Below are 13,666 nucleotides of genomic sequence, written 5' to 3'. Positions count from 1 at the left end.
TGTTTATATCAGAATAATATGATATGGAAATATAACACAGTGTTGACTAAAATATAATAAAAATAGATGGGCAAAAATGCCCCCATGACAAACTCCGATGTTAGCATAAATTGGAAAGCTCTAAACATGTCTGGGACAAGAGGAAGTACATTGTTCCTAGGCTCATGCTACTCCATTATAAATCATAATTCATGAGGGAAGAGAAATCAGCATATGCTTTAGATTAGCGGCAGTGCTAGAGGAATATTGAAAGTAGAAAGAGGCAATGATGAACATTTGGATAATTTTAATACTGCTTTAAACAATGGAGGGAGAGTTGTCAGAAGGACTGGGAAAGGGGAAGAGATAAAAATCCTAGGGCCTCTTTGGAGTAGAGTACTCTGATGTCTGTGTACAGGATGGAGAAATTTCCTACATGAACAAGTAGCAGTGGAAGGACAATTGGGGAAATTTTAGTCTGGGAGCCACCTTGGCTCTCCAAGTAATTTAAATAATTCAAATGTGGATAGAGAGATGGACACTTCAGCAAAGTAAATTACAGTCAAGGATCCATCTAGACCAAATGATATATATGTGTATTTCATATTTGGAGAAGTTATTTAATATAGTTAAAACATATTTACATTATATGAAATTATAGTTGAATTCAGGAGCTTTCCTAGCTAAAATGTATTGCTCTCTAGTTAAGAATGATTCATGAGTCTATGGCCATACCACTCTGAACATGACTGGTCTCATCTGATCTCAGAAGCTAAGCAGGGTTGGGCCTGGTTAGTACTTGAATGGGAGAGTGCCTGGGAATACCGGGTGCTGTAGGCTTTTTATTTAAATAAAAATAATAATAAAAGAATGATGCATGATGGTATTGCTGATACGTTTAAGAACTTTGGACAAGAGTATCTAAGCAAAGAACCAGTAAGGTTGATGACACTCGGGTTTAGTGGCAGAAGCACTGATCCTGTGGTCAGATTCAGCACTTACCTTATGATCCAGGATGCAGAATTCAATTTATTGGTGTCTCCCTTTGCCTGTAGGCAACTATGAAATATATCTCAAGCTTTCTCAAAAGCAAAACGTTAAAAATAAATGAAATACATACCCTTGTTTGAATAGAAGCTTCCACAACAGAAAGGTACTAAATGCAAATAGTGTGGTGTTATATTTTGGCTACTGAAGAGCGCCATATGAATAATATTTACTGAGTGCTTCCCATATTCTAAGTGCTTTACATTCAATGACTCAGTTAATCCTCACAAGAACTCCACAAGGAAGGTACTATAATTATCCCCACATTATAAATGAGGAAATTATAAGACTGAACCAAAGTTTTGATTCTAGTGCCCATTGGTGGGTTCCAGAGGAGCTTTCTCACAGATGATTACAGCAAGCTGCCCAGATGACCTAATGTCAAATATAGATATTAGCAAAGAGTTAGGCAGCACCACTGGAAAACAACTGTAAATTCAAACAGGCAATGGATACACAGCACCTACACTGAAAGTGTTGTCTTTAGAACAATGAAACTGAAAGAGAAAACAGACACCTTGCTCTCTCATCATATTTTGTGGCACTGATCAGTTCTGGAGAATAAAATAGAAAAAAAGTACCCTCAAATTGGAGGGATATCTGCTTTATTCCTCAGTTCTTATTTAAGGTACTGGCATATTTTAAGATTTTAATACTCAACTCATATGCATAAATACAATAGGATAAAACAGGGACAGGAGGTAGATGCAAACCCAAAAGCAGCGATGGGAGAGGGGGTATGAACAGTGAGGCAGGCAAAGGTTAAAGGGAGATAAGTAGGGCTTAAAGAGCTGGGGATAATTAGGGGTTGAGTTAGGATACTTCAGGATTTGTGAAGAGCATGTACAAAAAGGAGAAAGTGCAGGCTTCTCTTCAGTCCTTCTCCTAACCGTGAATGCCAACTATGAGCCAGGCCCTATTTCAGCATTGGGAAGAAAGGTAGATCTGCATTTTTACCACATTCAGATGGTAAACAGGAAGACAAGGCTGGGAGGAGAAGAGAAGAAAACACAGTATAGACCATCACAAAATACAGATATCTTGCTAAGAAGTGTAAGAGAGGCACAGGTTGTTTGCATTATCTTGCCAAAGGGATGTTAAGGGCCTTGAGGAATAAATCATATCTTCAAACATTTTTAATGCCTTAATATATTTCTTTGCGTATAGCTGGCTATTAGCAAACAATTATTTTAGAGGTAGTATGGCATAATAGAAAAAATATTGGTTCAGGGGTCCTGAAAGAGGACTGTTTCAATTTCCTTCTCTGTGAAAAGAAAAAAACCTAGGAGATTTTTAGATCATTTTAGGATCGTTTTCAGGTGTATTAAGTTAAACTCCATGATTAGCTTATCAGTTATTTAGTATCAATGTTAATAAGGAGTCCTCCTTTGAGGGACACGGCATGATGTGTGAGAAAGTGCACCTGACCTCTTATCAAGGCAGGCCATTAAAAGCCAGAGTCATTCTACCTACAGCATGGGACTAAGCAGAATTTTTTTCTTTTCTTTCTTTCTTTCCTTTTTTTTTTTTTTTTTTTTGAGACAGGGTCTCACTCTGTCCCTCAGGCTGGAGTGCAGTGGCACAACCATAGCTCACGGCACTCTCAATCTCACAGGCTCAAGTGATCCTCCTGCCTCAGTCTCCTGAGTAGCTGGGACTACAGGCATGCACCACCATGCTCGACTAATTTTTTTTAATTTTTAGTAGAGACATGATCTTGCTATGTTGCCCAGACTGGACTCAAACTCTTGCGCTCAAGAGATCCTCCTGCTTTGACCTCCCAAAGTGCTGGGATTACAGGTGTGAGCAACCGTGTCTGACCTAAGCATAATATTTTATCAGATTTGAGATACTTGACCCTTGAGCCTTAACAGACTTGTTTGTGGAAGTAGGCTAGAAATAAGGAATGTGTATGCTGTACAAAAGAAAAAAAATTAGCCAGGTGACCGATATATGCATTTGTCCTCAACCTAACTGCAAACTCCCTGTTGACAGAAAACTCTTGCTCTGGAATATTTCACTTAAAAAGTCAAATCTACAAACTAATTACAAGCATCATAAATGGACAATGTGGCAGAAGGTGCAGGGAGTAAGATTCAAGATTTACACTAGGCTATTTCAACTCCAAGTTATACATGTTTGACAAACGAATTATGTAAGAAATTAATATAAAAATGAGGTAGGATAATTTAAACAGATAACACAGACTGATTATAATAAACTTCACACGTTAACAGACGTTTGACTTGATATATAAATATAAGTGGGTAAGAATGGTCAGTAAGATTTAATGGAGTGGGAATATGATCTAGCTTAATCAGCAAAGATGTGCTGGAAAAAACCATCAATTTGAAGAGATGAGAAAACTGGGATGGCAGAGAAATCAGTTTGTTCACATTTGTGAAACAGACTGTGTAAAACACTGGAGGTGAGAGAAGAGAGCTCCAGCCAAGTGACGGAGAAACATTCTATATCAATGAATGAGTCATGGCTCTCCTGAGAGTCAAGATGATTTGCATGTTTGGTGATTGATGTAGATAGAGGTAATAAATCACACTGAGTCTTAGCTAAAAGGCTCTGCCATCTCAGTCATAGAAAGATGAACATTTCTACACTATACCTACAATACTCATTGTTCAAATGCACTACAACTTCAGGAATGATCTGACAACATCCATCAGTCAACTATGATGAACTTGCATCACAGAGAACTCCACCACTGGGGATCATTTACAATTTCATGTGGTAGATTAAGGGCTTCAGGCATTTTTAACTTTGGAAATTTTTAATAGGCTTTTTAAAAAATCAACATACTGCATTTTTTCCCCAGAATACATTGCCATTACCAAAGGGAAAACAAAAAACAACCATCACAACAACAAACTTGTTACACAAGAGATTGAAATACATATTCAGTGTGCTGGTAATTCTTCTGACTCTCTCTTTTCAGAAACATCATTATTTTTCCTTTTGTTTTAGGACTGCTGATTTTGCTATCAGATTAAGGCTAATGTTAAAAGGGAGAGCTAGAGAAGCAAAAAGGTATTCTCCATGGAGAATAATTCTATTACCATTGCTGGACCATTCTTGTAGCTAAGAGTTATATTCTTTCAAGAAGAAAAATTGAATTGGCTCTGCACAAATAGTGACTGGATATTTCAAGTGTAAAAAGCAATGATGATACAATTAGCTTTAGAAACTAGTGAATTACTAATAACCAGAATAAAACGGGGCAAAAAGGAAAATGCTAGTACCTGACTACACTTGAAAGTATACTGAACAAAGTATAAGAAAATTAACATTGTTGCATTGTTCAAAATGTCTAAAGATGGAATCAGTATCTGTGAAAGTAGGAAAATGAGGAGCTATTTAAGTATGGGTGGTATCATCCCCTCACTACGTGAAGATTTTAGCTCCTGCCTAACTGTTACCCTCTCCAACAAATGATGCTTGTCATAACTTCTGGTACTTTAAATGTCTGTTGAAAACAATTCTCTCACCATCTTGCCCTAGTAATTCACTGAACTTTTTGACTCCAGAGACCTTGTCCTCCACCCTGCCTTGGCCACTTGGTTCTGTGGTCATACGATAGATGTTGTTAGAAACTCAGTTATAAACATCACACTTTCTGACCTCCACCTTCTAAGTCTCCAGATGATTCCATCTAGTACCCCATTCCAACAATACTTTGATATTACCAGGCCCTCCAATGCATTCATTCTACTGGCTTTTCACTATTCCTTATGCCCTTCGTGGCATCACTTCTCTTTTTATCAAGCATAAACTCTACAGTGTATTGTAAACACTTTTTTGAATATATCTTTAAATTGCTCTGCTCCCTCTCAAATCTGGTGCCCACTTGATAAATCTTAAACCCCGGTTACCACCAACTCTCCACTCATTCACTGTTCACTCTCATGCTATGGAAACTTCTGGAGGAAAACACATAATCTGACTAGTCACATTTTGAATTCATGAACACTAGATTCAAGTTGGCTCCTAGTATGACTCAGTAATCTTACTCAATCTCAAATTTACCTGAATATTGGGGAATCTTTAAAAAGTACTAAAGCAAGGCATCACTCCAAAATTCTGAGTAAAGTTGTCTTGGTTACAATCTGGCCTCTGGAATTTTTAAATGCTCTCTGAGGTCATTTTAGTATGTAGCAACGTTTGAGAACCTCCAGTCTGAATGGCTATTTTATTCTCTCCCCTTTCCTCACACCTCCAACACCTCCTTCCCCACTCTCAGTCAATGACCTTGTTTCTCATTTATCTGAGAAAATTGAAGCAATCAGTAAACAGTTGCTCCCTAGCCTCATGTCAACATATCTTCCCATGGGCCTGCGTTGGTGCCCAACACTGTGGATCACCAGTCTTTGTTCCGATGACGGACCCCACCTTGTGTGCTCTAGATCTCATTCCCTCTCACCTACTCAAGGACATGGCTCCAGCAATTAGCTCCACTCTCTCCTGCATCACCAATTTCTTCCTCTCTTCTGGGTCATTCCTGTGTGTATTCTACGCTATTATTTTCCCATCTTAAAAACATCCTCTCTTGACCGTATTTCCCACTTACAGTTTCAGCTCCATTTCTTTGTTCCCCTCAAATGTGAAACTGAAACGCGTTCACTTTTTAACACTTGTTCTCTTACCTGTTTTTTGAGACAGAGTCTCGCTCTGTAGCCCCAGGCTGGAGTGCAATGGCGCGACCTCGGCTCACTGCAACCTCCAACCCCCAGGTCCTGGTTCGAGCAATTCTCCTGTCTCAGCCTCCAGAGTAGCTGGGATTACAGGCACGCATCACCATGCACAGCTAATTTTTGTATTTTTAGTAGAGACAGGGTTTCACTATGTTGGCCAGGCTGGTCTTGAACTCCTGACCTTGTGATCCACCTGCCTTGGCCTCCCAAAGTGCTGACTTGTTCTTACCTCTTATTTCTCTCCTTAATTCTCTCTTAACCCAAATCCCTCTTTCAATTTTGCCTTTCCTCTCAACACCTTTTGAAACTACTCATCAAGGTCACTAAAGGCTGCTGATATGGTTTGGATCTGTGTCCTCACATAAATCTCACGTTCAATTGTAACCCCTGGTGTTGGAGGTCGGGCCTGGTGGAAGTTGACTGGATCATGGGGCAGAGTTCTCATGAATGGGTTAGCACCATCCCCTCTTGGTACTGTATAGTGAGTGAGTTCTTACGAGATCTGGTTGTTCAAAAGTGTGTGGCTCCTCCCCACTCTCTCTCTTGCTCCTGCTCTGACCATGTAAGACAACCTTGTTTGCCCTTGCCTTCTGCCATGATTATAAGCTTCCTGAGGCCTCCCCAGGAGCAGAAGCTGCTGTGCTTCCTGTACAGCCTGCAGAACTGTGAACCAATTAAACCTTTTTTCTTTGTAAATTACCCAGTCTCAGGTATTTCTTTATAACAGTGTGAGAATGGACTAATACTGCTACCAAGCTGTTAAATCTAATGGTCAATTCCTCAGTTTCACCTTTGACAAATAAGCAGAATTTGATACAATCAATAATTCTTTCCTCCTGGAAACAGTTTATTTGTTTGGTTTCTTGAACAGGAATCAGCAAATTATAGCCTATGGATCAAATCAAGTCTGCTGCCTCATTTTTAAGTAAAGTTGTATCAGAACATAACCATGTTCATTTGCTTACCTGATATCTATAGCTGTTTTCCTGCTAAAAGAGCAGAGTTGTATTCTTCCAACAGAGACCTTTTGGCCTATGAAGCCTAAAATATTTACTATCTGGCACTTTACAGAAGAAGTTTGCCAGTGATCCCTAACTTCTTCTTGACTTCTATCCTTGTCTTCCTTTCACCTCACTGTTCACTCTCTTTTTAGGCTCTTTAACCAGTTCCTTTTCATCTCCCAAGCCTCTTAATGTGGAAATGCCCCAAGATTCAGTCTTTGGATCTCTTCTTTCCTCTGTTTATACTCACTTCCTGGGTAACTTAATCCAGGCCCATAGCATTAAATTTCATCTTTCCTGGAATGCTTCCTTGAACCCCAGATTTAATGACAAACTGCCTATTTGGAAACTTCACTTTGATGACTAAACATATCTCAAAACTAATTTGTCAAAAACTGAATTCCTGACCTTCCCCCTTATCTGTTCCTTCTGCAGTTTTTCCCATCTCAGTAAATGGCAACTCTATCCTCTCAAAAGCTTAAAACAAAAATCTTGGATTCATACTTGACTCTTTCATATATATATATGCTCTCTTAGGAAATTCTCTTATCTTTATCTTCAAAATATATTCACAACCCACCACCTGTCATTATCTCTACTGCTACCATCATAAACCAAGTCATCATCATTTCTGGCCTGAACTATTTCAATGGATTCATAACTGGTCTCCCTGTTCTTTCCCTTGTTCCTATCCTGAATCTTCTGTGCCAACCTTCTTTCATTTCATTCTCAATATAAAAGCCAGAGTTATCCTTTCAAAATATTAAGTTAGATGACATTAAGCCTTTTTCAAAACCTTCCATTCACATCCCATTTTACTCATATTAACTATCAATCTTTTAACTTACAAGACATTACATGATTTTTATGAACTTGTCTTCTTTTTCTCCTCCATTCTTTACTGTGCTCCAGCCACTTTGGCCTCTGAGCTCTTCTTTGAACATGACATACGTGTTCATTTCTCTTGTTGTTTGCATTTGCTGTTACATTTGGGATGCTCTTCCCTGAGACATCCTAATACCTCAATCCTTTATCTCCTTCCCCTCTTTCTCAAATATCACCTATTCAGCAGAGTCTTCCTTGCCCATCCTATTTAAAACTGCAAGTTCCTCTCAGTATTGTATATTCTACCTTCCTGCTTTATCTTTCTCTAAAACATTTATCACCATGTAAGATATTTCATATATTTATCTTACTTACTGTATATCTCTTTACATTAGAAAACATTTTCCATGAGGGTAGGATTGTTATATGCTCTATTTACTGCGGGATCCCTGGTTAGGAGAAGAGACTTCATAGGTGTTCAGGAACATGTGCAGATTGAATGAACACTTGGAGTTGAAAGAAAACAATTAGAAAGTTGCTCAATTTTTTTACTTCTAATTTTCCTTCAGCAAATTCCCAAAGAAACATGTATCCTAGTTTTTCAGCCCAATTGAAATATTAATTGTTTCCACATTTGTACCAGGTTTTGTACTAGAGCTAAGGAATCCCAGATTGACTTAGATCAACATTGTTTAATGTGATAGGACAGTTAAAGTGCTATAAGTGCCAGAAAATGTTCAATCTACAGAGTTGAAAGATGGTATCACAGAGAGGGCAAGCATTTGCTATCTTCAAAGATCATCCAGCATTTCCCAGGATAAACAAGAGGTGCAGAAGGGGCAGGGAGTACACTGATAGAGGGAATATAATAAGACAGAAGTATGAAACAAGTATTCACCACAATACTTCTATACAGCTGAATCATATGGTGATTTTGAAAAAAAGAACAAATCACGGGGTATGAGTCTGAAGAGATAAGCATTGGCCAGATGACTTTGTATTAAAAATTTTAGGAGTAGGGACATAATAATTTACTTGAATGCAAGTTGACTTGACATTTATAATTGAATATCTTCAAATAAACCACACTTTGAGTCAATATGAAAAACTTCCATGTTCCACTTAGCATGCATTTAAAATGTGTGTGCACATTCCATTTATATCTATACATATCCTTAGGCCAGTAACCTCCATCTCCTTATATTCCACTCTATATAAACACACTGTAACTATATTACATTACATACAGAAGATTCCAGAAGATGATAATTGTCCACTTTTCAACTAACCAAAATTTAGGGAAGAGAGGCAAAAAGTACAGGAGTAGGACACCTGGGAGTTCCAGGACTGAGCTGGCCATTTATGAGCCAAATGGCGTAGATCAAGACTCTTAATCCCTGCACATGTTAGTCTATTCATCTATAAAGGAAAATAATACCAGCCCTCACAGGGATTGCTCTAAGGATTTTAGGAGGTAATGGGAAATATACATTAAAATATAAATGCTATAAAAAGATATTATCAGTAGGAATAGTAACAGTAGTAAAGGAAACCTTAATTCAAGATTTATGCATATCAGATTAACAGAGGTTTCTTTAGCCAAAACTCGGAGTTCAATTTTTATAACTCTGTCAAAACTTCAAGAATGGAGATATACATGAAAGTCATGACAATAACTTCAGTGTTTATTTTCCTTAAGTTTTTTATTTGGCAAATATTTATTGAAAACTCAATAATTAAACAACAAAAATTGGACGTTTAGCAAAGGTCATATAATGTCCTATGCTTATTTTAATTATCTCATTTAATTGTCACCAAATACCTATAAGGGAAATACTATTATTTACATTTTTCATATGTCAAAGAGAAAACTCAGATAGTTACTGTAACTTGCAGGGCATCACACAGCAAGTATGGGGGAAGCCAGGAGTCACATCCAGGTTTAATCCAGTGCCAGCATCTGTAACCACTACATCAATTTATTCTGAGCCCTTGGTCCCCCTCTGCAGGCCCGTAGTAGACCCTTAAGAAATTTGTTTGAGCAAAATTATATGATTAAACTCACTAATAGCACAACTAAAACAAACGCATAATCTCCAAAGAGGTCTCCTTTAACTTTTCAAAATTAATGTTCTAATTGAGTCCTAGGCTAGATCATAAACCAAAGGATACACTATGAATTTCTCAAGAACAGGGAAAGCACGTGGTTTATCTTAGCTAAACACTTTGCAAATAGTGAGTACACAAAATAGGTTTTAAATGAATGAAGCAGAGGCTAACCATAACAGAGCTATGGTTTAGATACAAGAGCTTTAAAAGCACTCACAGTTACTACATCAGTATGTGGAAAGACACCTGGGCTGATGGGCTCTGAAAAATTACAGAGAATCATTAAATTTACAAGTTTAATATCTGTAATAAACAAAGAAATATCCAAACACAGAGTTATCATAAGTGTAGAATAGAAGAAAACTAAAGAAGAACCGTTAGTCCAGCTGACAAATTAACCTAATCAGTCAGAGAAAGTCCAATCAAACATATCTATCCTACCTAAGGCCAAAATTAAGGTATTCTTTACAGCCAAGATGATAAGTTATATTGGAAAATCATGAAATATGGAGCTGTGGTGTTTGGGCAGGAAATAAATCTTAAGAATAACCAATTCTCAACTATTCCAACACGTGCAAAATTGCACTATTAATTAACATGAAGATACTTTTGGCTTAACTTTCAAAAGTTACTTACAAAAACTAATGGTGTGTGCCATTGCCATAATGCATTGGTTTGAGATGGGTAGAGAATTCACTCATTCAATACGTATGAGCATGTTTGATGGGACAATCACTGTGTCATAAACAACAAAGTAAGAAGAAAAGTGCTCTGTTTTCAAGCAGTCATGGTGACTTATGGATACACAAATAAATAACTACAAAAATGAGATTGGTGCAGCAATAGAAGTATGTATCACATGCTCTGGAAATATTGCATAGGTAAGGGGAAAACTCAATAGGTTAAAAGAGACTTCAGAGAAGAAGAGACATTTGCACAGAACCTGGAGAGATTACTAGATGTTATCTAAATGAAAATTACTAAAGATCAAGGAAACAACAGCAGGAAGGGCATGACCAACAGGATGAGGATGGGAAAAAGTATGAGAGATTTAAATCATGGCGGGTGGGTAAAGCTAAATATGTATAAGATGTACGAGAAGGTGAGACTGGTAGTTGCTGAATCTATAAAGGTGAAATGGGTCAGGTTTAAACAGAACCATGGTGTAATGGAAAATGCCCGAACTCTGCAGTCACAGCACATGTTTTTGTTTTTTTGTTGTTGATGTTGTTGTTTTGTTTTTTGAGACAGAGTCTTGCTCTGTTGCCCAGGCTGGAGGGCAGTGGCACGATCTCGGCTCACTGCAAGCTCCGCCTCCTAGGTTCACGCCATTCTCCTGCCTCAGCCTCCCAAGTAGCTGGGACTACAGGCACCCGCCACCATGCCCGGCTAATTTTTTTGTATTTTTAGTGGAGACGGGGTTTCACTGTATTAGCCAGGATGGTCTTGATCTCCTGACCTCGTGATCCGCCTGCCTCAGCCTCCCAAAGTGCTGGGATTACAGGTGTGAGCCACCGCGCCCGACCCACAGCACATGTTTTGAATTTTAGTTCTGTCTCTTACACCAGCTCCTTGAACTTGGAAAGATCTTTAATCTTTCTGTATATCAAGGTCTTCTGCTGCAAAGCAAGACATAACAATACCCTATCTTCAAAGGTCAGTTTGGGAGTTGGAGATACTCATGTTTTATGTCTAGCAATGTAAGTTTCTTAATAAATGATAATAATAATTATTATTGTTTCAAATTCATGCCAAAAATTTTGGATTTCATGGGTAGGCAATGAAGAGATCTGGACTGCTTTTAAATAAGGAAGTCAATATAAGTGATGAACACGGGAAAATAATAGAGAAGCCAGTTCAGATGAAAATACAGTTCAGATTACAACAGTTCAGATGAAAATACAGGTATCTTTGAAATAAGTTACCGGCAGTAGGCATAAAAGAAGGAAGTAAATAAGATATAATTTGGTGGTGGCCATGACAGGATGTGGTGACCAATTAGATCTGAGGCTAGAAAGTTAATTATGTTGATTAGGGTTTCTGGAAAAAAATTAAAACCTTAAACTGTTACAGAAATACACACACACACACACACACACACACACACATACACAATTTTCAGAGTTATTTGTTTTCTGTCTCCACCCATGTTGGCAGCCCCGTGTATGACCTCCCTCTCATCCCCAAATGCAGATGGGTCCACTTAAATCCTATGCTAAATCCAATGCTAAAACTTTCGATTCTCCTTACCTTCCTCTTGAACACACACACTCTCTCACGTACGTCTCATTGATCGTTCTGCCAAATCCTAGGATACATTTTTCTTCTAAGCTTAAAAGATTAATGAATTCTTCCAAGACTAATGAGCTCGATAAAAGAGAGATCTAGTATTGCTCAATAATTTGGTACTCTACCCATGTATTAGTGAGAAAACACAGCCATGCAGTGATTATTGCTAATGATATCATGGTGCCTGAGCACCTGCAGTCCTTGTCTTGCTCTTGTAGGTCATTGGGATTTATAGATTATCTGCTAGAGATTACAAAGGAGAACCTTGAGTGGCAATGGCATCACACTCCCTTTGACTCCAAGGAACAGCTTCATCAAGAATTCTGAGCTTGCTTTGCCAAAACTGTTTCTTCTTTTTTCATCCATATATTTTAAGACTATAAACAAAAATCATTCAGAATTTTCCAATTACTAATACATTATGACAATTTTATAGGTAATTTAGAAGTTTCAATGGGGTAGGGGAAAAACATCTTATCTTCTCATGATGGTTTTCCTTTGGTAGAACAATACGGTTCTGTAGTTGGCAGTTGTTAGTTACTGAGATGGTTGTGAAACAGGTAATCCATCATACCCTGGCCAAGGAAACAAGTAAAACCTATGTCTTAAGTGATTTTTCAAAATCAGGGAAAGCAGTGTGGCTTAACTACACTGAAAATTCTACACTTCTCTTTCCCTTTTGATTTGTTTTTCATGAGCCTGGATATGCAAGGTAGTTGAATATATATATATACCACATATAAATATTCTACATGTGCTTTTTTAGACTGGTATTATGTGGCTGAAAAACAATAAAAATTATATATATAAGGGTTTTCATAAATTATGGCAAGATATGCTTTTTAAGAACTTACATATATATTTTAAGTTAGGGTTTTCTTTCTGTTTTATTAAAGCCTATAGCACGCAGTATTCCCAGGTGGTCTCACATCCAAGTACTAACCAGGCCGAACTCTGCTTAGCTTAAAAAGTTAGTTTTTTTAAAAAGGATAAATTTTTGTAGAAAATTATTTCAAGAGTTTCTAACTTCAATGCTGTTGTTGCTTTTTGTTTCACATTCACAAAGCTTATATAAGCAAAATGGTATTATTCATTATTGTGATACTCCAACGTAATTATATGTAAAGATTTATTAGGGAGTTACAAACTTATGAATCATAGAAGTTAAGAACAGTTAGAACATCCAATTGACACAATTGGAACTTATTTCTTCTAGTATGATTGACATGATAACTGATACAAAGTATACACTCTTCAATATTTGTTCAATGAATTAATGTTTGTTAAATAAAGAATCTGTTCTTTGTGTACCCATTTTGTTCATTTCTAAATCCTTATAAAAAAGTGAAACTTGCTTACATAGTTTAGAATTTTATGTCAACATAAAGATGTAAAAGTTTTGGCTGGGCGCAGTGGCTCACGCCTGTAATCCCAGCACTTAGGGAAGCCAAGATAGGTGGATCACCTGAGGTCAGGAGTTTGAGACTAGCCTGGCCAACATGGTGAAACCCCATCTGTACTACAAATACAAAAAATTAGCTGGGTGTGACGGCAGTTGCCTGCAATCCCAGCTGCTCGGGAGGCTGAGGCAGGAGAATCACTTGAACCTGGGAGGTGGAGGTTGCAGTGAGCCGAGATTGCACCATTGCACTCCAGCCTGGGCAACAAGAGCAAAACTTTATCTTTATATATATACATATATATATGTTTCTA

At 37.7% G+C, this 13,666-nt stretch overlaps 1 protein-coding gene and 1 pseudogene across 2 annotated transcripts in view; one reads left to right on the top strand and one right to left on the bottom strand.

The window, feature by feature from the left end:
- Positions 1-13,666, bottom strand: part of IL1RAPL1 (interleukin 1 receptor accessory protein like 1) — a 1,365,259-nt gene that overhangs the window by 967,120 nt on the left and 384,473 nt on the right. The gene's annotated exons all lie outside the window — the stretch shown is intronic.
- Positions 701-819, top strand: LOC112207222 (5S ribosomal RNA; annotated as a pseudogene).

This window comes from Pan troglodytes, chromosome X (assembly GCF_028858775.2).
Source record: "Pan troglodytes isolate AG18354 chromosome X, NHGRI_mPanTro3-v2.0_pri, whole genome shotgun sequence".
In the NCBI taxonomy this organism is placed as follows: domain Eukaryota; kingdom Metazoa; phylum Chordata; class Mammalia; order Primates; family Hominidae; genus Pan; species Pan troglodytes.
Note: the sequence above shows the minus strand (reverse complement) of the source record. Positions and strands in the feature narration are given on the sequence as shown.